At 45.4% G+C, this 22,793-nt stretch overlaps 1 protein-coding gene across 3 annotated transcripts in view; it reads right to left on the bottom strand.

Moving 5' to 3' along the window:
- ATP2B2 (ATPase, Ca++ transporting, plasma membrane 2) overlaps window positions 1-22,793 on the bottom strand; it is a 211,881-nt gene that overhangs the window by 110,090 nt on the left and 78,998 nt on the right. The gene's annotated exons all lie outside the window — the stretch shown is intronic.

Here is a 22,793-nt window from a genome sequence, read left to right as displayed (position 1 = left end):
TTTTTTTTTTTTTTGGATGGTGGGGGGACTTGCCTTTTTGGAATTCTCTCACCACTGTTTGGCTTTCTTCTCTCTTTTTAAAAAATTGTGGTAAAATATATATAACAAAATAAATATAGATGTAGCAGTTGTTACGTGTACAATTCAGTAATATGTCTATTGTGTTGTACAATGTTATCACTATACTTTTCCAAATTATTCAGTATCATTAACAGAAATCCCACCTAAGCAGTGACTTCACCTTTCCACTTCTCTCCTACCCCAGGTGGTCTCTATACATTGAATATTTCATGTAAGTGGGATCATACTATATTTGTTCTTTTGACTTATCTCCCTCAGCATGTTTTCAGGCTTCATCCATGATGCAGCATGTATTGACTTCATTTCTCTTTATGACTGAATAATATTCCCCTGTATATACCACATTTTGTTTATCTACTTGTTGATAAAGGTTGTTTCCATTTAAAAACAAAAAAGAAAGAAATCAATCAACATTAGACAAGAAATAAAATGCACTAGGCAAGTCTGCTGCAGAAGATCTCTTTACAGTGTTGAAGAGCAAAGATGTCAATTTGAGGACTAAGGTGTTTCTGACCCAAGCCATATATGCATGTGAAAGCTGGACAGTGAATAAAGAAGACCATAGAAGCATTGATGTATTTGAGTTATGGTGTTGGAGGAGAATATCGAAAGTATCATGGGCTGCCAGAAGAAAGAACAAATCTGTGTTGGAAGAAGTACGGCCAGAATGCTCCTTAGAAGCCAGGATGGCGAGACTTCATCTCTCATACTTTAAACATATTACCAGGAGGGACCAGTCCCTAGAGGTCATCATGCTTGGTAAAGTGAAAGGTCAGCAAAAAAGAGGAAGACCCCAATAAGATGGATTTGCACAGTGGCAGCAGCAATGTGCTCAAGGGTAACAGCATGTGTGAGGAGGACACAGGACTGGGCAATTTTTTGTTCTGTTGTCCACAGAGTCAAAATGAGTGGGAATGGACTTGACAGTACCTAACAATAACAACATAAGGTTTGGTGTAAACAAAGGGCTTCACTGTTAAGGGGGTCAGCCCATCTCTTAGGTTCCTCTTGACTGAGTCAAAGGGAGATGAGTTTCTGAACTTTCTGAGGTTTCATGATCCAAACCTTCAAGAGTCTACTGACAATGGGAATGTCTTCCAGTCCTGGGAGTCCACCCATGGTTCTGTCATGGCTAGGGATCTACAGCCCCAGCAGTTAGGTCCTGGGACAGAGGTTGCCAATGTGAATAGCTGTAGGCATGTGGCAGGTGTTGTGAATGAGTGAAGTAGGTAGTAGGAACAATGGGACTAGGGCAAAAGTGAAGCATCTTGGCCCTTCTAAAGATGGCACCTGTTTCTCAGTTTCTGTGGAGGATGGGGGCCTCAGGGAAGCAGCTCTTCCAATTGTCTAAGGAAAGTTGAGCATCTTTTGATGTAAAATATCTCCATTAAAAATATTCCAGGCTAGGTCTGGGGCAAGATGGAGAAGTAGGCAGCGGCACTGAGTCAACTCCTTGCAACGAAGACACAGAGACTGAGGGAAACAGCTATAGATGGTGATCCTGGAGCTCTAAGCTTCAGAGGGTGGGGCAGAGGGATAGATTGAGTGTCCACTGGAAGAGGAAGCTGAATAGGAATAGTAAGAGAGAAGAGAAACAGGCGGACTGTGGGCTGGCATGGAGTGATGGGGCCAACTTGAGTTTTTTTCGAGTGGCTGTCAATACAGTGGCAGGTACAAGAGAAAGTTGGAGGGTGGTGAAAAGGAAGGTGCAGGCATCCCTTGATCCCTGTGTCCTCCTGGTCACTGGGGGCTAGTTCCTGCTCTCACCAATCCGGTGACCAGTGATACCCTTCTTGTGAAGCCTCTGCTCTGCATGGGGTTGGGAACCGGGTATAGCACCCCTACTTCTGGAGCCTCATAAACCACCTGAACTATGCTATTCAAACAACGAACAGAAAACCATGTTCATACTTTCAGTCTCTACCACTTCTACCAGGACATAGGTGGTGAGTGCGTGAGCACACACCAAAATACAATGATGAATTAAATATAATATTCACTGCAGTATATTAGAGAACACAGACAACCTCGGCTTACACACACACACACACACACACACACACACAAACAAAAAACACCACAAGACAGAGTGCCTCAAACAAGTGATCAGAATTTAGAATCAGAAAATATAATACCAGAAATGGGATTAGAACTACTTGATAAGGAATTCAAAAGAATGTTATCTACACACCTTCAATGGATTGAGAGAATGATCAAGAAAATTGCAGATGAAAACATAGACAAAAACTATAAAAGAATTCTAGTCTGGCAGCAGCAATCAAGAAATCAAATGACATATTGCAGTAGGCAAATCTGCTGCACAAGTGTTCAAGAGCAAAGATGACAGTTTGAGGGCCAAAGTGCGCCTGACCCAAGCCATGGTATTTTCAATAATCTCATCTGCATGTGAAAGTTGGATCACGAACAAGGAAAATCATAGAAGAATTGATGCATCTGAGTTTCTGACCTGGAGAAGAATATGAAAAGTACCACAGACTGCCAGAACCAACAAGTATGTGTTGGAAGAACTGCAGTCAGAATGCTCCTTAGAAATCAAGAAGGTAAGACTTTGTTTCTTGTACTTTGAACATGTTGTCAGGAGGGACCAGTCCCTGGAGAAGGACATCATGCTTGGTGAAGTGGAGGGTCAGAGAAAAAGAGGAAGACCCCCAGTGAGATGGATTGGTACAGTGGCGGCAGCGATGGGCTCAAGTGTGACAATGATTGTGAGGATGGCGCAGGACTGCACAGTGTTTTGTTCTGTTAGGGTCGCTATGAGTTGAAACCATCTCAACAGCACCTAACAACACAGAAGAATTCAGGAAACAGACTGACACAATAAATAAAAGTATGGGAACCATATAAAAACAGCAATTAGAAAGCCAGGAGATTAACAGTGAGACTTCAGAAATGGCTAATACACTGAAAGGATGAAGAAGTAGAACTGAATCCATGGAAAGCCAGATTACTGAGCTAGAAGAAAAAGTCTCAATATTCATCTGCTAGAGGAACAATCAGGACAAAGGATAACAACAAACACACCTGAAGAAAGCCTAAGATTTATGTGGGACACTATCAAGAGGAATAACTCACATGTGATTGGAAATCCAGAACAGGAAGAAACAAAAGAAAAATACCCCATAAAGATATTGTCTAAGAGTTGTTGGATGAAAATTTTCTTAACATCGTGAGAGATAAGAAGATAGCCATTTTAGAAGCTGAATGAACACCAAACAGGATAAACTCCAAAAGATAAACACTAAGACATGTTATATTCCAACTTTTCAAAACCAAAGACAAAGAAAGAATCCTGAGAGCAGCTCAGGAAAAACGCAGTTACCTACAAAGGAGAGCTAGTAAGATCAAGCTCTGATTTCTTAGCAGAAACCATGTAGGCAAGAAAACAATGGAATGGTACATATGAAACTCTGAAAGAATAAAACTTGCCAACCAAGAAACACATAGCCAGCAAAACTGTCCATCAAATATGATGGCAAAATTAGTTCGTTTTTAGATAAAACAGAAATTAAAATTTTTTTGTAAAAATCAGACCAACATTACAAAAAATACTAAAGGGAATTCTTTGGACATGGAACCAGCAACAGCAGACAACAATCAGAGACTGATACACATGACAAGCTCACCTAGGACTCAACTCAGATATGTTGTTGTTGTTAAGTGCCTTTGAGTCGGTTCCAACTCTAATGACCCTGTATAGGGTTTCTGAGGAGCAGCTGGTGGGTTTGAACCCACCACTAACTTTGTGGTTAGCAGTCCAGTGCTTATCTTACAGTGCCACACTAGGACTCCAACCCAGATACGTTGCTGTTGTTAAGTGCTGTCGAGCCAGTTCCGACCCACAGCAATCCTGTATAGGGTTACCAAGGAGCAGCTGGTGAGTTTGAACCGCCGATCTTGCAGTTCAAATTGCTTTGCAGTCTGGCGATCAACCCACAGCGCCACACCAAGACTCCAACCCAGATATTAAAAGTAAAACAGACCTACAAGACTGAATGTGGAGAACCAGAGATACAGTTGCAACAACAAAGTACACATAAAGTAAAAAGAGGATAATATAGTTCTAGAATTTTCAAATGAAGGAAATCAAGTAGATTTCAAGAAAAAAAACTAACTGTAACTAAAAACTGGACTAAGCCTTACCTAGCCCAACCTCTTAACACTAACTCTAGACCTAATCATAACTCTTACACTAAAGGATGTCCTAGGCCTAGCCTTTGTTCTTAAGTGCCATCAAGTAGGTTCTGACTCATAGTGACCCTGTATAGCTCACCAGCTGCTCCTTGGAAAGCCTATACAGGGTCGCTATGCATTGGAATTGACTCGACAGCACTTAAGAACAACAAAGATTTATAGCCTCAGAAACCCTATACAGAAGAGTTGGCACTGAGTCGATGGCACTGAACAAAAACAACAAATACACTATACGAGAGCAAGTCATAGAAACCTATATTAAATAAAAAGTATCAAAAAAATGTGGAACTATTGTTTCTCAACATACCTTCCATCCAGGTTTACATAATCTGTTTCTATCCCTAACCCTTCTCCAAAGAATTCTGCGCTCTGATTTATATCATGCCAAAATGGCAGATTTAGCATTCTCAACGGACTTAAATTGTGTTATTTAAAAGTGTTCTTTGAGTCTGGGGAACAAAAAGACGTCTGAAGGGGTAAGATCAGGATTGTAGAGTGGATGGGGTAAGGCTTCCCAATGAAGTTCTCCTAAGACAGCCCTGGGTACCTTTGAGGGAAGAGGAGCATTATCAGGATGGAAAAAATGCAGTTTTCGATTTTCTTAAAACGTCTTTCTAGTAAATCCCCCATCATCATCATCCTGTGTCCTTCGAGAAAATCTATCAAAGATGGCTGCTTTGGCATCCTTATAAACAGTTGCCACAACCTTCTGAGCTTATCTCAAGCCTTGAGTTGAACTGGCCTAGCAGTTCAGCCTTGGAAGGCACTGGTGTGATTTTGAAGGCACTCTAAGGAGACTGAGGAAAGTGTTACTGAGAGGAGACCCTATATGTAACCACCCACTGATTGAGGAGGCATGTTTACACACATTTTATTTGGAATAAACCCAGGCATGCATGAACTGAAACCCTTGTAGGAATATTTCTGACTTAACCTTATCTTGATTCGGTCCCTTGGAGTGCTAGTTTGAGGCTTGAAAGCTGTAGGTTGGGAAGTAGGGAAGAGGGGGTAAGGATTGAGGGGTTCTAGTTCGTGGTGAGAACAGCCTTTGTCCCTTCCTTCTCCCTCACTAGTCCGAGGCCTGAACCCCACAGGCTTCTGAAATCCCCTCAGTTTTTCAGAAACGACAGCTCCTGGAATACAATCATGTGTTCTGTGAGGGTCATTCCATGGTAGGCAGTGCCAGGCAGTGTCCACTACAGTCCTAGACTATAAGCCTTGAGGGAAGGCTGATATTGATGGATGAGATAATAGATGATCTACACCATTCCTTCCTCATCCTCTTTCTCAGGGGAAGGTGGGCTGAGCTGGAGTAGAGGAGACCAAGCCCAAGAACTCAGGCAGGGTTTGGACTCAGAGGACCTGGGTTCAAGTCCCAGTGCTGAGTTGGCTTTGGTCAAGTGACTTCAACTCTCAAGACATCCGTTTCCCCATCTGTAAAATGTGGGCAACAACAGTGCCGGCTTCACAGGGCTGGAGTGAGACCTCAACATAATGTCTCATGTAAGGTGCACTGTGACATGCAGCTACCAGGGAAGTCCTCAGAGCAGTTACCCAGATCCTCACTGTCCAGCTTTAGGTGGTGTGAGTGATTAATGGAGATCTCCTGGAAGAGGAAGACTCTGGACAGACAGGATTTCAGTAAGAAAAACATGGAGGGGATCAGTCAAGCAAAGAAAAGGCATAGCAGAAAGACGGTGTAACTGCAGATAAGTTCCTTCCCCTCTCCGAGCCTCAGTTCCCCCAAGTGAAGGGCTGTCCTGGAGGTAGGCAATGGCTCAGATAGGTTGTATACCAAGGAGAGTGGTTTCATAGACCTATAGGTAAGACAGCTCACCTGGCCCAGCTCACCCATCATTCTTCCCAGGAGCCAAATTTCAGTCTCTCCACCTTCCAGCTGAAAATAAGCATGTCTATTTTTGGAGTAGAAATAACAGGGGCAGGCGTGAGAGACGACTGGTGTTAGAGATTCAATTTAGATTAAAGAGCATCTTGTCATTTACCATATTAAAATTAATATACTACGTCAGATCACCGGACAAGCTCAGTGAGGGCTAGATAATTCAAGAATTGGTGTCAGGTGTTGTGTGGGGTTTTGGGTTTTCAAACATGAATTTTCTTTCTTTATACTTACAACCAGAGGCAGAGGATAGGAACCAAATTTGGGTTTTGATTCTAACACTTGTTTGTGAATAAACTTGGGCCAGTTGTTGTATCTCTTGGTGATTCAGTTTTCTTATCAATAAGATGGGAGCAAAATAACTTCCAGGCCATGATGAAGAATAGGAAACACATGAAAGAATGTGTATGAACGCTCTCTGAAAACCGTAAAGGGATGATAAAATACTCCTGTATTTGTCTCAATTTTTCTGCACAAAAAATTGGTTGTGTTCTACTCATTGTATGGGGTCACATGGGATAGCTATGACTCAGAATCTAATAAAGGTCAACTAACAACAATGACAATGAATTGTATGAAGTCCCTTGGTGGTGTGAGCAATTAATGAGTTCAGTTGCTACCCAAACAGTTGGTAGTTTGAGCCTACTCAGAGATACCTTGGAAGAAAGGCCTGGCAATCTACTTCAAAAACTTCAGTCACTGAAAACTCCATGGAGCACACAGTTCTACTGGGATACACATGAGGCCACCATGATTAGGTGGAAACATTGAAAAAATTTTAATCAGCAACATAAAAGGAGAAGGTTACAGTGCAGAGGGTGAAGGCCGCTGTCTGTGCAGGAATTATTTGTTGCCCTGGTGGTTGCCACTTGATATTGGAGGAATCTTTGTCCCCAAATTCATCTCTATTCAGCTGTCCTGGACCCAAGCTGGGTTTGTTCCTGCTTCGAAGCCCCTGTCCCTGCCATTCCCCCTTCCCCTACTTGGAATACTTCCCTCTTTCTTTCCAATTTTTTTCTTTCTCTGCCTTTGAGTGCAGCCAGAGCAGCCTCAGCCAGCAGAGAGGGTTTGCTTGGTATCTGCAGTGTTGTTTTTTTTTTTTCTTTTAAAAAAGTAAAAAAAAAAAAAAAGTCAAAAGTTTCCACATAAAAATTAGATGTCTGGATTTTTGACCCAAGGAAGAACTTTCTAACAGGTAAGCTGTTTGAGGGTGTGTCAGACAGAAAGGGAGGGATCTGTCTGTTGCTCTCTGAAAGCATCCATCCAGAGCCGTGGTGACCCACCAGGGCCAGGCCAAAGCCAGGACTCTACTTCTCTCCAGTCCCTCTTAAGGTAGAAGTAGTACCCAGGGTTCAATTAAAAAGTGCACTCATTCCATCAGCCAACAAATATTTAAAAGCTCATCAACCATCTATCTGTCAGTTTGTTGTACTGTGGTGGCTTGTGAGTTGCTATGATGCTGAAAGTGATGCCACGGGTATTTCTAATACCAGCAGGGCCATCCATCATGGACAGATTGATTATACAGGCCTTGGTGGAGGGCGGGCGGCATACTTTGGCTTATGTAACTCATCTTGTTGCCCTCTTCCCCTTGCCTGCTTGGTAGCTCAGCACTGAACTTGCAGTATACCTCTTGGAGTTGCCCTGGAGGACTTGATGGCATGCACGATGCCTGTGAATCTTTATTTATTTATTTCAAATGACACAAATTTTTATAAGCTGCTTTGGAAGTTGTTGTTAAGCATCACTGTGTTGGTTCTGGATCATAGCAACCCTGTAAAGGGGTTCTGAAGAAGAGCTGGTGGGTTTGAACTGCAGATCTTGTAGTTAGCAGTTCACTGTTTATTCTTTATTCTATAGCACCACACCAGGCCTTGGAAGTAGAATGTGCATAATTAATCAAAGGAAATAATCTGAGAAGCTGGATTGTATGAAGAAAAACATGGCATCAGGATTGGAGGAAGGCTCCTCCAACAACCTGTAATTTGCAGATGATACAATCTTGCATGCTGAAAGCGAAGAGGACTTAAAATACTTGCTGATGAAGCTCAAAGACCACAGCCTTCGGTATAGGTTGTACCTCAATGTAAAGAAAACAAAAATCCTCACCACTGGACCAATAAACAACACCCATATCTATACACTCATGGAAGCAGCAGTCAAGAAATCAAATGGTGTTATTTGTTGTATCAGGCAAATCTGTTGCATAAGACCTCTTTAAAGTGTTCAAGAGCAAAGATGTCAGTTTGAGAACTCCGGTGCACCTGACCCAAGCCATGGTATTTTCAATAACCTCATATGCATGTGAAAGCTGGACAGTGAATAAGGAGGACTGTAGAAGAATTGATGCATTTGAGTTACGGTGTTGGAGGAGAATATTGAAAGTGCCATAGACTGCCAAAAGAACAAACAGATCTGTGTTGAAAGAAGTACAGCCGGAGTGCTCCTTGGAGGCCAGGATGGCTAGACTTCATCTGTCATACTTTGGACATGTCAGGAGGGACTTGTCACTAGAGAGGGATATCATGTTTGGTAAAGTGGAGGGCTGCAGAAAAAGAGGAAGACCCCCAAGGATATGGATTGGCCCAGTAGTAGCAGCAGTGGGCTCAGGCATAGCAACGATTGTGAGTTTAGCTCAGGACCCGGCAGTATCTCGTTCTGTTGTGCACAGGGTCACTATGAGTCGGTACCGACTCGATGGCATCTAACAACAACAACAACAACAATCAAAGCCAAAGGGGGCTGTTGAGGTAGTTAGAGGTTTGGGAGTTGAAACAGGGCTCACTAGTATATCAGAAGTCAGAATACTCGTATAGGGGAGTGACACTTTCTCTCCTGGTAATGGGGTGGTTTGCTTTTCCTATGTGCAGGGCATTGAACTAAAGCAACTATATCAGCAATCTCCCAAAATTAGGGGTGTTCTGACCACCCATATCACTCCTGATGTCTCTGAGACTCCATGAGGCTGAGTCTCCCTCCTTCCAAAAAGGGACCCCAGGGAGAGTTTCACCCCTGGACAGGAGCACAGGTAAAGTGGGTATTCTGGGAAGGCAGCTGGAGTTCAGGATTGCTGTCAGCTAAGTAGGCATCGGTTTCCACCTGTATGAAATGGGAATAAATGGACAAGTATCTTCCAGAATTGATGGAGGATCGGCAATATGATGTTTGTAAATACTGCCTGCCACACACTGGCCCTTGGAAATGGCCGATGGTGATTACCCCTAATTGGTATCCCCTAGCCACATCCCTCAGCACTGCCAACAGCAGCCTGGGCCTGGCATGTGCAGTCTGGACTTTTCTCCTGGTCTTACATCTGGAGAACCTCTACTTGCTGTGTGCTCACTCACCCTCTCTGGGTGGGCCTCTGGCTGTCTCGCTTGATTGACACCTGGATCCACGGCTCTGACAGTGCTTTGTAAAAGCTTACGCTCACAGTCTTCTTCTACCAGGAACACCCCCCACTAGGCAGGTGCACACTGAGGCGCAGGGTCCTCCTGGTGGGAAGGGACTGGACCCTGCCACTCTGGTCCTACTGGCATGGGTCTACCCTGAGCAATGCACCAGGGTGATCCTTACCAGCTAAGCCACATATGGATCAGCAATTCAAACCATTGATCCCTGCAACTCTGGTGCACCTAGGATATTTTGGGTGAAGTGACTTATGAGTGCTTTTCTGGACAGACCCAAGGTGGCTTCATGGTCCTGTTACATGGTTTGAACCCAGCGATGCCCGGGAGACACCCAAAAGGCAGGGGTGTCGTTCACTGTGTGAGAAGGGCTGTGTATACAGTATGCATCCTTGAGGGTCTGACTGAGAGTCCGTGTGCAGATGTGGGTGCAGGCCGCAGGCTGTGTGGGGGGTCCATGAGCTCTGTGGACAGAGGGGAGGTTGAGTGGCGGCTGACAAAGGCAGTACTGCTGGGAAGTTTTGGGAATTCACGGTGGCTCAAAACTACACCATGAAATGAGATGAGACAGCTAACTCTGAGCTGGGTCCCAGGTCCCATCCCCTCTGTAGACCTTGCTTGCCTCCTGAGCAGCTTGGGGATCATGATAGCACCTAGCTCTCAGTTACTGTGAAAGAGCAATATGCTTAGAACAGCGTTTGGTACGTCATAAAAACCCAAAAACCAAACCCACTGCCAGCGAGTCAGTTCTGACCCAGAGTGACCCTACTGGACAGGGAAGAACGGCTCCTTAAGGTTTCTGAAGTGGTTGGTCTTTAAGGGAGCCGGCAGCCTCATCTTTCTTCCGAGAAGCAGCTGGTGGGTTTAAAATTTCAACCTTGTAGTTAGCAGCCCAACACTGAACCAGGGCTCCTGGCAGACAGTAAAGGCCTGATAAATATTAGCTGCTACTGTTATCATGGTTGTTGCTATTATTGAATCACCTCTAAGGCACAAGTCCCTAAACTCTGCTGTACACTGGAATCAACCAGAAACGTTAACATTTTTTAATGCGTAGACCTCAATCCAGGGTCTCTGAGTTTGCCCAGGATGTGGTTTGACATTTGAGTCTTAAGGGTCCCCTATGATTGCAGTCCTGGTGTGGCGCTGTGGGTTAATGTGCCAGACTGCAAATCTGTTTGAACTGCAAGGTCGGCAGTTCAAGCTCACCAGCTGCTCCTTGGAAACCCTATACAGGGTCGCTATGGGTTGGCGTCGACTCGATGGCACTTAACAACAATGATTGCAACGTTCAACTGGGTTGTGGACTTGGTTGATGGTCTCTGGACTAACAGCATCATCTGGGAACTTGTTAGACCTGCTGGGGTCCTGTGAGCTGTGTTGTAACATGTCCCCCATCCAGATTGCTGCTGCAGCTGCCTCAAATCCTCAGGAAGGAGGGAGAGAGGGGATCTATGTCCTCAGGAAGGGGGGAGAGAGGGGATCTATGTGGACCGGAGCTTGCCCCCTTGAGCCTCAGCTCCCAGGTGTGGAATGCCCCTGCAATAAACACCTTCACTTTTGTTCCTGTTTCTGAGAACTAGGTGCTGACCAGGTGAAGGGGGACCACCTGGGGGCCCAAAGAGCCTCAGGAGGCCCAATGTGACCTCCAAGGCCAGTAGAGGTCTTGGAAAATTTTGCGCCCTGGACTTTGCCCTATTTGCTTATATCCTTTGTTTCCTTCTACATTAAAGATAGCTTTTACATTAGAGAGTTCTGCTGTGGCCCTGTAGGATAAGCACTGGGCTGTAAACCAAAAGGTCAGCAGTTCAAATCCACCAGCTGCTCATCGAAAACCTTATACTATGAGCCAGAACTGACTTGATGGTACTTAACAACAACAACAACAAAGATAGCCCTTTCCCTGGAGTTTGTGAGTCATCCCAAAATATCAGACCTAAGAAATAAAGGAGCGGGTACCTGCTGACCTAGCCCTGGGTGAGCGAGGGCAGTGCGGAGCAGCTGGGTTCTAGGCTGACAAGAGAAGGGAAGCTGAGATCCCCACCACACATTTGGCATATGAGGCGGGCGATCTCCACCTCCCTGCAGCAGGCAGGGTGAGCTAGAGGACTCAACAGAGCAGCCTGGGACACAGGGTCATGGCTGTGGCTCTGAGAGGCAGTCGCTTGTCCAAGGTCCCCCAGCAGGTGCTGACAGAGCTTGGCTCAGCATGGCTCTGCCACTCTCTTTCTTTGACAGGGGTTGCCGGCTCCTGCAGGGCTGGCCTTCTTTCCTGAAACTGCCAACTGTCAAGCTCCCAACCTCCCTTGAGGTGCAGAGGAGTTCACAGACGCTGTGGTTTGAAAAGCTGACAACCCCAGACTTGAGGCTGAGAGTACTGTGGGGCCCATACCCTTGCCCTCTGTCTTCTGCTGCTGGAAAAGAGAAACTCGAAATAAAGGTGGGGAGAGAAAAGAGACCAGAAGAGCTGGTAAAGCAGCATGAGGTCAGGAGTCTGTCCTCAAGGTCAGCACTGATAGTATCCTTGCTCCTGCTCCACAACCTTCCATGGCTCCCCATGCCTTTAGAACCTGGGCAATCTCCTAGAAAACCCTCTGAGGTTGTCCTATGGGGCTCTTCCAGTAGCATTCCCAGGCATGCTACATTTATCCTAACCTCCTGCCAAACCATGGACCCTTTGATGTGTCTGACAGTTGTCTGCCTCTGTCTCGGCTCATCTGGTTCCTAATCCAGGATGTTTATCTCTTGTCTCTAAATAGACTCTGAAGATCCAAATGAAAGTTGACTAGACCACCTCCTGAAAGCCCTTCCTGATTTGCCCAGAAAGCAACCTGTCCTCTTAGTCTTTCCTGAGACCTTTGGTTTCCCCTGGAGTCACCCATTTACTCATTCATTCACTAACAAACATTTATCCGGCATCTCTCTTGAGTGCCAAATGCCAAGGGAGACCCACCCTTCCTGTCCCTGCCTTCTGGAGCTGGTCTGACATCTCCAAGGGAAAGCTGTTGTAGCAGCACACAGTAGGTGTGCTGTTTCTCGGGGGACTAGAGAGAGGGATGTGGGTGCTGAGAAAGGGATGTGGGTGCTGAGAGAGGGATGTGGGTTCACTGAACAAACATGAACTCCACAATGCTACCATAGAAACAGTCAGAGCTGGGGGCATCTCTGTGGCCTGGGTCTGTCTACACAGTCTTTGCAGGTTCAGAACAGGTTTGAAATAATCAGCTGGCTGGCTAATACTCGGCTTGCACCTGCCCAGTGTCTGGAGATTCTGCTGATGGTTTGGAATGGGCAGGATCATCCTGAGAAAAGTTCCTGTATCTCTTAGGAGGGGGAGTTCCAAGGAGCTGCTGCCCGTGGCCTCCGAGGTCCACCACTTACTGACTGAGGTCTTGAGCAAATGCTGTCCCCTCTCTAAGCCTCAGTTTCCTCATCTGCAAATTAGAAGCAGACAGACAACTTAGCTCTGTGGGCAGGGTGAAGAAGAAAGCAGATACATATGTGGGAAGTGCCCACTATGCAGTCAGAATACCCTCTTCTTCCCTTGAACTCAGCTGCTAGTCCACACTGCGTCCCCAGCAGTTGTAGCAAGTCTCATGTCTTCTCCTTGTCCTGTAACTCAAATGACCCCTTCAGAGATGTAGGACTGAACCCTGCCCACCCTCCACTAAGCTGGGACTGCAGACAGGTGGGCACCGAAGGTGCAGGTCTTTGTTTTTCTGTGATCATCACTGTACCCGCTTGTCTTGCATTGAATTACTCTGATCATTCTGTGAGACCAGGTTTATAAAATCCATTTTACAGATGGGCAAACTGAGGCCCAGAGAGATCAAATGACTTGCTCAGGATCACAGAGCTAAAGCAGAGATTTGAATCCATGTCTTTGAGACTCCACAGCTGTTCTCTTTCCACAGAGGTGCCAGGCTGCTTGCTTCAGTAGCCAGCACTGAAATCAAGTCTGCCATTGAGAAAGACTGAGATAAACAGTCATTTGGTAATGGCAAGAGCTAGCTCCCAGGGATGCCAAACACCTGAAGGAAACAGGAAAGCTTAGTCACCAGGCAGGCTGTTGCTAAATATTTGTGTTGTCACTGAGGTATAGGTTCTTCCATTAGCATAAATAAAAGTCTTATATTTTGAAAGAAAAAAAAAAATCCACATGCCCTTCAAAGGCAACATTTATAGAGAAATGCATTTCTGTCTTTGGAAAGTAAGTGGGCTAAATAAACTGTAGTACGTTCGGTACACAGAAGACTATGCAAAAATTAAAAAAATAAACGTGACCCATTTATAACCATTTATAACACCAAGACAAACTTACGTGAAAAAAGCAAGCTGCAGAACAATATGTATGATTGAATTCCATTTATGTAAAAAAGCAAACTCTATTTCCTTGGGTACATGCACATACGAAAGGGCTGACAGGCTTTGTGAAGGCAGTTATCTCTGGGCACTGTGGTTGGGTGCAGCGAGCAAGAGAGCCATAACTTTGACAAAGCATTGGAATTTTAACATAGGGAAAGTGTTCATGTTTCATTTGAGTAATTCAAAGTTTAATTTAAAAGGGGAATTAGTATGTACTATAGAAAGTTACAGGTCTATTTTCATATAACCTTTGGATAGAGTAAGCATGGAAACAAACATTCTTGGGTTTAAATCTTGGCTCCCTCCCTTGCTCCCTGTATGAACTTTTCTGAATATTTGCCTTTCCTGCTGTCTCTCAGTTCCACGAGAATAGGGACTGTGTTTGTCTGGTCTGATATATAGTTGTTGGTGTTGTTGAGTGCTATGGAGTTGGTTCTGACTCATAGCAAACTTGATCAGGTTTCTGAGGAGCAGCTGGAGGGTCTGAGCTGTTGACCTTATGGTCAGTACTCCAGTGCTTATCCTATAGTACCACAACAGGGGTCCATACATAACAGATGCTCAATAAACACACAGTCCATCCTAGACACACCTGCATATGAAAAAAGGTGAGGGGAGTGCAGTGCTTAACTCCAAAGCAATGTCTGATCCAAGAGGCATCTTCAGGCTGAGGAACGGATGTCAGGGGCGATATCTGGGCAGTCCTCTCTAGTCATTCCTTGCTGGCCTCCTCAGCAATGCCCAAGACCCCACAGTCCTTCAGTGGCTTCCTTAGTTCTTGTTGCTGATGGGAGGGATGGAAGAACCTCCAGGAGACCCTCAGGGCTCTGTAGGCCATACAAGGACTTGGAGAAAACCCATCTCCGGCCTTAGTCTCAGTCCTGGGCATCCCATTTAGGTGACCGAAGGTACTGCTAGGGGCAGGGGGTGGGATGGGGGAGGGAAGCTGTTGGTGAGATCAAACATTGGAAACACCAGGAAAGCCAAGGTCTTTGCTTTGGTGACACTGGGGACCAGGAGGTGTTGCCTAGAAATAGAGTTGTTCCTCAGGACAAAAGAATTCTAGGGGAGGGGATGGAAGAAGGAATGGGGGTAGTGGTGGTGGAATGAGTTTTGAGCCCAATTGGAAAGCTCAGGAAGACCCCCAAAATAGACTTAGTGAAATTCCTTAGTGAAAGTTGTGTTGCGGACCGTGTGAGACTGGTCAGAGGTTCGAGGCCCTATAGGCCCAAGTGTAACAAATGAGGCCACTGGCAGTTAATGGCAAATTGCTTTCATCTTAATATTCAGTTATATATATTAATACACGGAGCCTTTGAAAATCCACAGATAAATATGATAAGCCTAGACTAAAGGTTGCAAGGTTAAACCTTTCTCCAAAGGATTAACTAAAAATATCTTAGCTACTTCTCGGTTCTTTATTCTATAGACAAAGAACCCATCCTCCCTAATCCCTTTTCCAGGTGCAGCCCATTCACCTGGGCGTCTCCTGCAGAACTCTCACCTTCCCCCAACTGACCTCAGGGGCTATAGATATGTTAATTGGGCCTGAGAATCCAAGTTGCTGGCCTGGGATTCGAACCAGTGAAGTACAATGTAAAGTTACCTGAATGTCTGGAAAATTACTGATGTTAGCTGTAACCTGTTTTGGTCCCTCCCAGCTTGATGTGAAGCTCCTCCCCTGAATAAAGCAGCGCCCCGGGCCTCCCCAGGTGTGCATTACTGGTTGGAAGGCACGGAGTAAAGATTGCGGTGCATTACTGGTTGGAAGGCATGGAGTAACGATTGCAGTGCATTACTGGTTGGAAGGCATGGAGTAAAGATTGCAGTGCATTACTGGTTGGAAGGCATGCAGTAAAGATTGCAGGGCAGTGAGTTGCTGCCTGCAGAGGCCACGATGCCTGTACTCCCAAGCCTGCCCACCAGTGATGCATCCACCCTGGCTTTGGGGTGCCTCATTGTCTCCCTTCTTCTGTTTGTCTGTGTATTCTTTCACTATCCCTATCGCCGCTGGATCTCCCCTCCTCGTGAACCAAACACTCGTGAACAACACAACTATGTCGAGGTCAGACCCTGACAAAGTTGGTCTAGGAACCTCTTCCACATCTTTATCAGGTTTGAGCCTACAAGGCGTGGATTACTGTTGTCATTGTTAAGTGTCAATGAGTCGGTTCTGACTCACAGTGACCCTGTATAGGGTTTCTAAGGAGTGGCTGGTGGGTTTGAACAGCTGACTTTGTGGTTATCAGAATAGTGCCTATCTTTAAAAAGTCTGAATTACAGATAAGTGAAATGGTTCAGAGAGGTTAAGGATTTAAGTGAAGGTCGTGCAGCTAAACTTCAAAACTCCGATGATAACCCTGGTTCCATAGAGCACTGGCTCTGTGCTAGGTCCGTATGCACATTACTGTATTTACTGCTCATCGTTGTCCAGTGCCCTTATTGTATAACCCCCATTTTAGAGATGGGGAAACTGATCTTCAGAGATGAAAGGAAACCTATTCTTCAATTTCAAGTCTGTCTGAATCTAGAGTCCAAGTCTTAACCACTGCATCTGCATACCCCAGAACTGGAACCCAAGACTCCATCACTACTATACTTAACCTGTGTAAACCCTTCCTACCAGGCTGATCATCCTGGAGGACGCCGGGAAAGGGTGATGAGTAGGGCCATGTTTTGAATGAGGAAACTGAGGCAGAGAGAGAGAGAGAGACTCTCCTCAATGTGAATCATCCCCGGAGCCAGGGTCTACACCTGGGACAGTCCCTGGCAGCACACTGCCTCCTTTGAGAAGGAATGTTTCAGAGCCTCCAACATGACATACAGAGCTTGAGCTGTTTCCTCATCTGTAAAATGGGGACAGAATTTTGCCTACCTAGTAAAATGAATATGAAGAGTCAACGAGATAATGCACAGACTCGGCATGGTGCTTGGTATGTAGAAATCCATGTAACTTGCACGGAAACCATTATTGATACTGTTACTATCTCCTGAGGAACTGTGGCATCCACTTTTTGGGCCCTGCCTCAAAGCGCCTAGGCCTACTCTGATGCCCAGCTACAGCTGTGGTGGGCAGCTCTGTGCATTCTGACCACATCTACTTCAAGGGGCCACTGGATCTGGCTTCTGCTTTCTAAAACTGGGAGTCCCCTAGGTTCTTCACGCAGGGTGGCTCAGACGCACTAGGAAGGTCATCAAACTGTAACCGATGTCCCGGCTTTACGTCCTTTGGAAGGACAATCCTAGGGTGCACCGCCATGCTCCCTCAAGAGCCCCCACTGCCCACAGCAGTAACCAATTAAACAACATACTTCTATTGGCTTTTCTCTCCTTCCATTGCACTTTCCTCACTCCCCAGCCCCTGAGACCTGCTCCCGCATGTGTCACCTGCCTCAGTTCTACTTTTGAGGGGAGCCAGGAGCATGAGAAGCAGCTCTGTGAGTGTGTGGACGAAGCCCTGGGTTTGGAGTCAGAGACTGGCTTTCTGTTGGGGTCTTTCGACCACTCACTGGCCTTGGCTTCCTCTTGAGAAACCAGGGGCTTGGATTCCATTAGGCGGACCCTTCTTGCTAGAAAATTCCAAGTTCCTCCAACATACTTCTCTTGTAACCGTATCATTCATTCATGAAGTCATTAAGCTTTTATGAGGGGGCCTCCTGAAGCTGCTGGGTCAGCATGGTGGCGCCAGCACCTGGAGACGGTGCTCGCTGGCTCAATGAAACAGGCCTGCACTGGGCATAGGGGGCAGAGAGGGTACCCGTGTTGATGATGAGACTGTGCTATCAAATCTCTTATGGAAACCCACTCCCCCTCTTCCCTGTTTGCCTACACTGTTCCCTGCCTGGTTGCCTTCCAGTCTCATGCTTCCGGGGTTCACAGGGCATCTTTTTCAGGAAACCATGCCCCTCCCTGTCCACGCCCCTGATTCCGATGGCCTCCCCTGCATAGATGGCATTTTAAGCAACTCTTCTCATGGAGCAGTGGTTAAAGCACTCAGCTGCTAACCAAATCCACCACTGCTCCTTGGGTGACAGATGGAGCAATCTGCTTCCTTGGGAACCTTGTGTGGCTGCTCTACTCTGTCCTGTGGGGACGCTATGACTCAGAGTTAATGACAATGGCTTTTCTGACTACTTTGTCTTGAGTTCCCAAAAGTCAAGGCCTGTGTCTTTTTATTTTGCTTTCTTTTGTGATAGACACACAATACACACTATGTGGTTGAGGAGGGAGAAAGGAAAGATGGAGGAGGGGGAGAGGCAGAGAGGAAGGAGGACAAGAAGGAAGGCAAAAATAAAGCAAGGTGCAGATCAAATGTGTATAAAATGTATCACCATTTGTGTATAAAAAAGTGAGGAGAGAGGGAGGATTTCCAGAAGGTTACATAGACTCTGACCTACTGTTTCTGAATAGAGTCTGGGTGGCCCAGGGAGAGGGCTAAGAGGGGGTTGAACCATTATGTCCTTTTATAACTTTGTAACCTTAAGAGCATACAACACCCCAGTTAAAAAATAAGTGTACAAAATAAAGAAATAAGAAAATTAAGAAAAACAAGGAAGGGAGAGAAGGAGAGAAATGAGAAAAGACTGAGGAAATGGGTAGGAAGGGATGGATTCAGGGGTTGGGGGCAAGGAAGTGAGGGAGGAGACTTCCCAGTCCAAAGAAGACAGATCTGCAGACAAGGTGAAGCAAGCCGTTATTCTTGGACTCCTCAGGCTATGTTAAGTTCTGTTGTTATATCATAATTCTTGAAAGCACCATTCTAACATATTAGCATAGTTCTTTTACTGATGTGACTTTACTTTGGTTCACTATTCTCACCTGCCTTTCTTTTCTACCTTCTCCAACTCCCCCCCCCCCCCCTCTTGGGTGGTCCCTCAGTGCTGGGCCAAAGCCAGGGTTGCCTAAGCAACTTCAGAAGTTCCCATCAGACTGCGGCTGAGGCCTTTATGTAGTGGTCTGTTCCAGAACTCTGAAGAAGGCCTGATTAATTTAGTTCCAGGAAAAAAAGAGTGTGTTCCCCATTAAAGATGAATTTATGTCCTGCCCTTTCTTCATATCAGAAAGATACTAACGCATTTTTCCTTTTTGTGCTGGTTCTGACATTTGGGGCCATAGCTACAAAATGCAGTCACAAATTACATATTAATTTATCCTCATGATCAGCATTGTTATTGTCATTAAGTGCCATCAAGTTGGTTCTGACTCATGGCAACCCTGTATAAGAAGAGCAGCTAGTGGGTTTGAACTGCCAACCTGGTGGTTTGCAGTCCAGTGCTAGCCTACAGTGTCACATTTAGTGTTTACTCTGGGCCAGGTTCCGGCTTAAATGCTGTTTAATGAATGAACTCATTAAACCTTGGAAATGACCCTATAAGGAAGGTACATTTGGCCCATTTTACAGAAAAGGAAACCACGGTTAGGTGACTTGCCCATGTCATGAAACTAGTGAGTGGCAGAGTTGAAAATGAACACGAGGAAGCTGGCTTGAGTCTTTATTCTTAACCAGCAAGGTGTTTGGCCTCATTTGCTCATTCTTTTGCCCCATCAGCGACTGTGTACTTCTCTGGTCCAGACACTCCACCACGCACCAGACAGGTGAGCAGACCTGTTGATTTCTGTCCTCTCTTAAAGGACTCACTGTGTAAGAAAGGACAATTCTGTCTTGGACTCTCTGGGGAGCAACTGACATATGCAGAAAAGAAAGATCACTCAATTGTGACGCTCTGGTCTTTGACCTGCGCAGTCACAGCATCCACTGACAGACAGTGACCCCAGCAGGACCACTCTCCAGCTGTGTGGTCCAAGTGAGATACTCACCCTCGCTGGGCCTTTTGGGGAGAGTCATATGGACTCCAGAGGGCTGACGGGTATGGGAAGCACTGTGTAGCACACAGTGTGTGGCACAGAGGGATCTTTGATAGTCAGTACAAGAAGCTGCAAAGTAGACTGTCCTCCACTTCAAAGTGACTCTCCTGGGCTCAGGGAGGTGGCGTGATGGCACAGCCAGACTAGAACCCAGGTCTTTGGGTCTCAAGGTTCTTGCTCTTTTTACCCCATGGTATTGAAGTGCTGGGGTGGGGTAGGGGGAGTATCTCTCTTGGGAAGTGTTCAGTATTAGTAACACGTGTCCTTCATTTTATTTTATAACACAAAGGTTTACTGTGCCTCCCAGCATTTTGACAAAGGCCAAATTGTTAAAAAGCAAAGATGTCACTTTGAAGAGTAAGGTGTGCCTGACCCAAGAGATGGCATCTTCAATTGCCTCATATACACTGAAAGCTGGACAATGAATAAGGAAGGCCAAAGAAGAATTGATGCTTTTGAACGATGGTGTTGGTGAAGAGCTTTGAATGCAGCATGAACTGCCAGAAGAAGGAACAAATCTGTCTTGGAAGTACAGTCAGAATGTTCTTTAGAAGGGAATGTGGTGAGAATTTGTCTCTCGTACTTTGGACAGGTTATCCGGAAGGACCAGTCCCTGGAGAAGGACATCATGCTTGGTAAAGTAAGGGCCAGCAAAAGAATATCCTCAATAAGATGGACTGACACAGTGGCTGTAAAGTGGGCTCAAACATAACCGAGATTGTGAAGAAGGCACGGGATTGGCCAGTGTTTCTGTCATACACTATGAATCAGAAAGGATTTGATGTCACCTAGCAACAATCTGGAGTTGAGAAGATATTTGAGTGTTGGGATTGATTAGTGATGTCTGTAACAGATGTGGGTGGAGAAAGTTGGGTCTCTGATTTCAGGTATTTGCTGTTTCTCATTTTGTGTTTTTGCTCTTTCAACTTCTGGGCCAGGGTTTCATAGGGCGACTTGATTATTTTGTCCACATATCCAACTCGGCTAGCTTAAGACCACACTCATTGTTTCCTTCCAATCGACTTTCTTTCCGATCATATTGATCAACTTCCTAGATGTTTCATAGATTTGACTTTTCTTCTTCACACTTGAGGTCATTATCTGAATTTGGATTCTTGCATTTAGCTATTCCTGCGATGGCTCCTTACTAGGTCTCCCTCCTTCCAGTCATGCTGCCATCAGACTCACAATGTATACTGCTCTGATCTCCCTTAGGTGACAAATATAGATAGACGTTTACTTCTGTACTTTGGAACTTGCAAGGAATTCCAAACACCCAACAAGTAGTGTCTAACATCCTCTGTTTGACAAAGATCAGTGTCATTCAATCATCCATCCATCCATCTCTTTGTTCATGAGTCTGCTAAAAAAACATTTTGATTGTTACATCCTAAATGTCAGTCATGCTGTCTCTGAAGAACAAAGAGATAACTGCACATGGTCTTGCCTTTGAGGGATTTACAATCTTGGGGTGGTGCTAGTGGGGGCAGAGACAGATACCTAAATAGGAAATTACCATACAAGTGTCAGGAGTCTTGGTGTGACGGTGCAGGGCGGGATAATGCGCTGGACCACAAGGTCTGTTTGAACTGCAAGGCTGGTGGTTCAAAACTCACCAATGCTCCTTGGAAACTCTATACAGGGTTACTATGAGTCGGAACCAACTCGACGATACTTAACAACAACAACAAATACAAGTGCCTATGAACAAACAACCACCACCAACCCATTGTTGTCTAGTGGATTCTGACTGACTCTTGGGGACCTGTTGTATCAGGGTACAACTACTCCAGAGTTTTCTTGTCTATAATCTTTATGGGAATAGATTGACAAGCCTTTCTTTGACAAGGCATCACTGGGAGGGTTAGTAGTTGGGTACTAACTGCTGTGTCCCCCAGGAATCGACAATTTCAATAGAAGTGATAAATTCCTTTTTCCAGCTGGGTCTGTCCCCTCCACTTTCAGGGCTGTCTCAATGCCATTCTCTCCCAGCACCCTTCTCTCTCTTGTAGCACCTACCAACCAAACAAAAACCAAACCCACATTCACAGAGACATTATGACTCACACAGGATAGAGGAGCTCTGCTCTTGTGGCTAGCAGCCCAATGCTTAACCCAGGATGCCACCAGGAGGCCTTCCTGTGCACCGTGCTAAATGGTCTGAAGGCCAGTGTGTGTTCTCTCCCCACCCTTCTGTCACCTTGAGTTCTTTGCAGTGATGGATTATCCAGTAAATAAGCTAATCATGGGTTTACTCATGACTATTTACTAGTGAGCAATTTCATATTTTGTCACCAAATCAAAGATTCTGCTTCTAGGTTGGGCTAGCATCTGTTTTTCTCCCTACTCCAGAGTACCTTTCTATAGAATCAAATTCTCTTATAAAAATTATAATCCCTTAGAGGGAAAGACTACCCAGTAAACAAGGTAACTGTGGGCTTACTTGTGCTTCCTTGCTAATTTGTAGTAAAGTTTCACATCGCTGATGTGGTGAATCTCTGTGAAATTAATTGTTCACTACAGAACCCCCAGTGAGATGGATTGACAAAGTGGCAGCATCAATGTGCTCAAGCGTGGCAACGATAGTGAGGTTGGCCCAGGATCAGGCAGTGTTTCATTCTGCTGTGCATATGGTCGCTATGAGTTGGTACCAACTCAATGGCACCTAACAACAACAATACAGAGTCCTGGTGTGGTGCTGTGGGGATAAAGCACTGGACCTCAAGGTCTGTTTGAACCATGGGGTTGGCAGTTCAAACTCATCAGCTGCTCCTTGGAAACGCTATTCAGGGTTGCTATGAGTTGGAACCAACTTGACAGCATTTAACAACAACAACATACAGATGACTAAATAAGCACAAGTAAGCCTGAGCTTAACTTGTTTATTGGGTACTTCACCCCTGCTTCTGTGTGAGGTACAGCACACAGTAAGACCCTGAAAAAAGTTGAATTTATTCAAATCC

This window comes from Chrysochloris asiatica, unplaced genomic scaffold, assembly GCF_000296735.1.
Source record: "Chrysochloris asiatica unplaced genomic scaffold, ChrAsi1.0 scaffold00186, whole genome shotgun sequence".
Taxonomy (NCBI): domain Eukaryota; kingdom Metazoa; phylum Chordata; class Mammalia; order Afrosoricida; family Chrysochloridae; genus Chrysochloris; species Chrysochloris asiatica.
The sequence above is the reverse complement of the archived record's forward strand: the minus strand, read 5'-3'. Positions and strand labels throughout refer to the sequence as shown.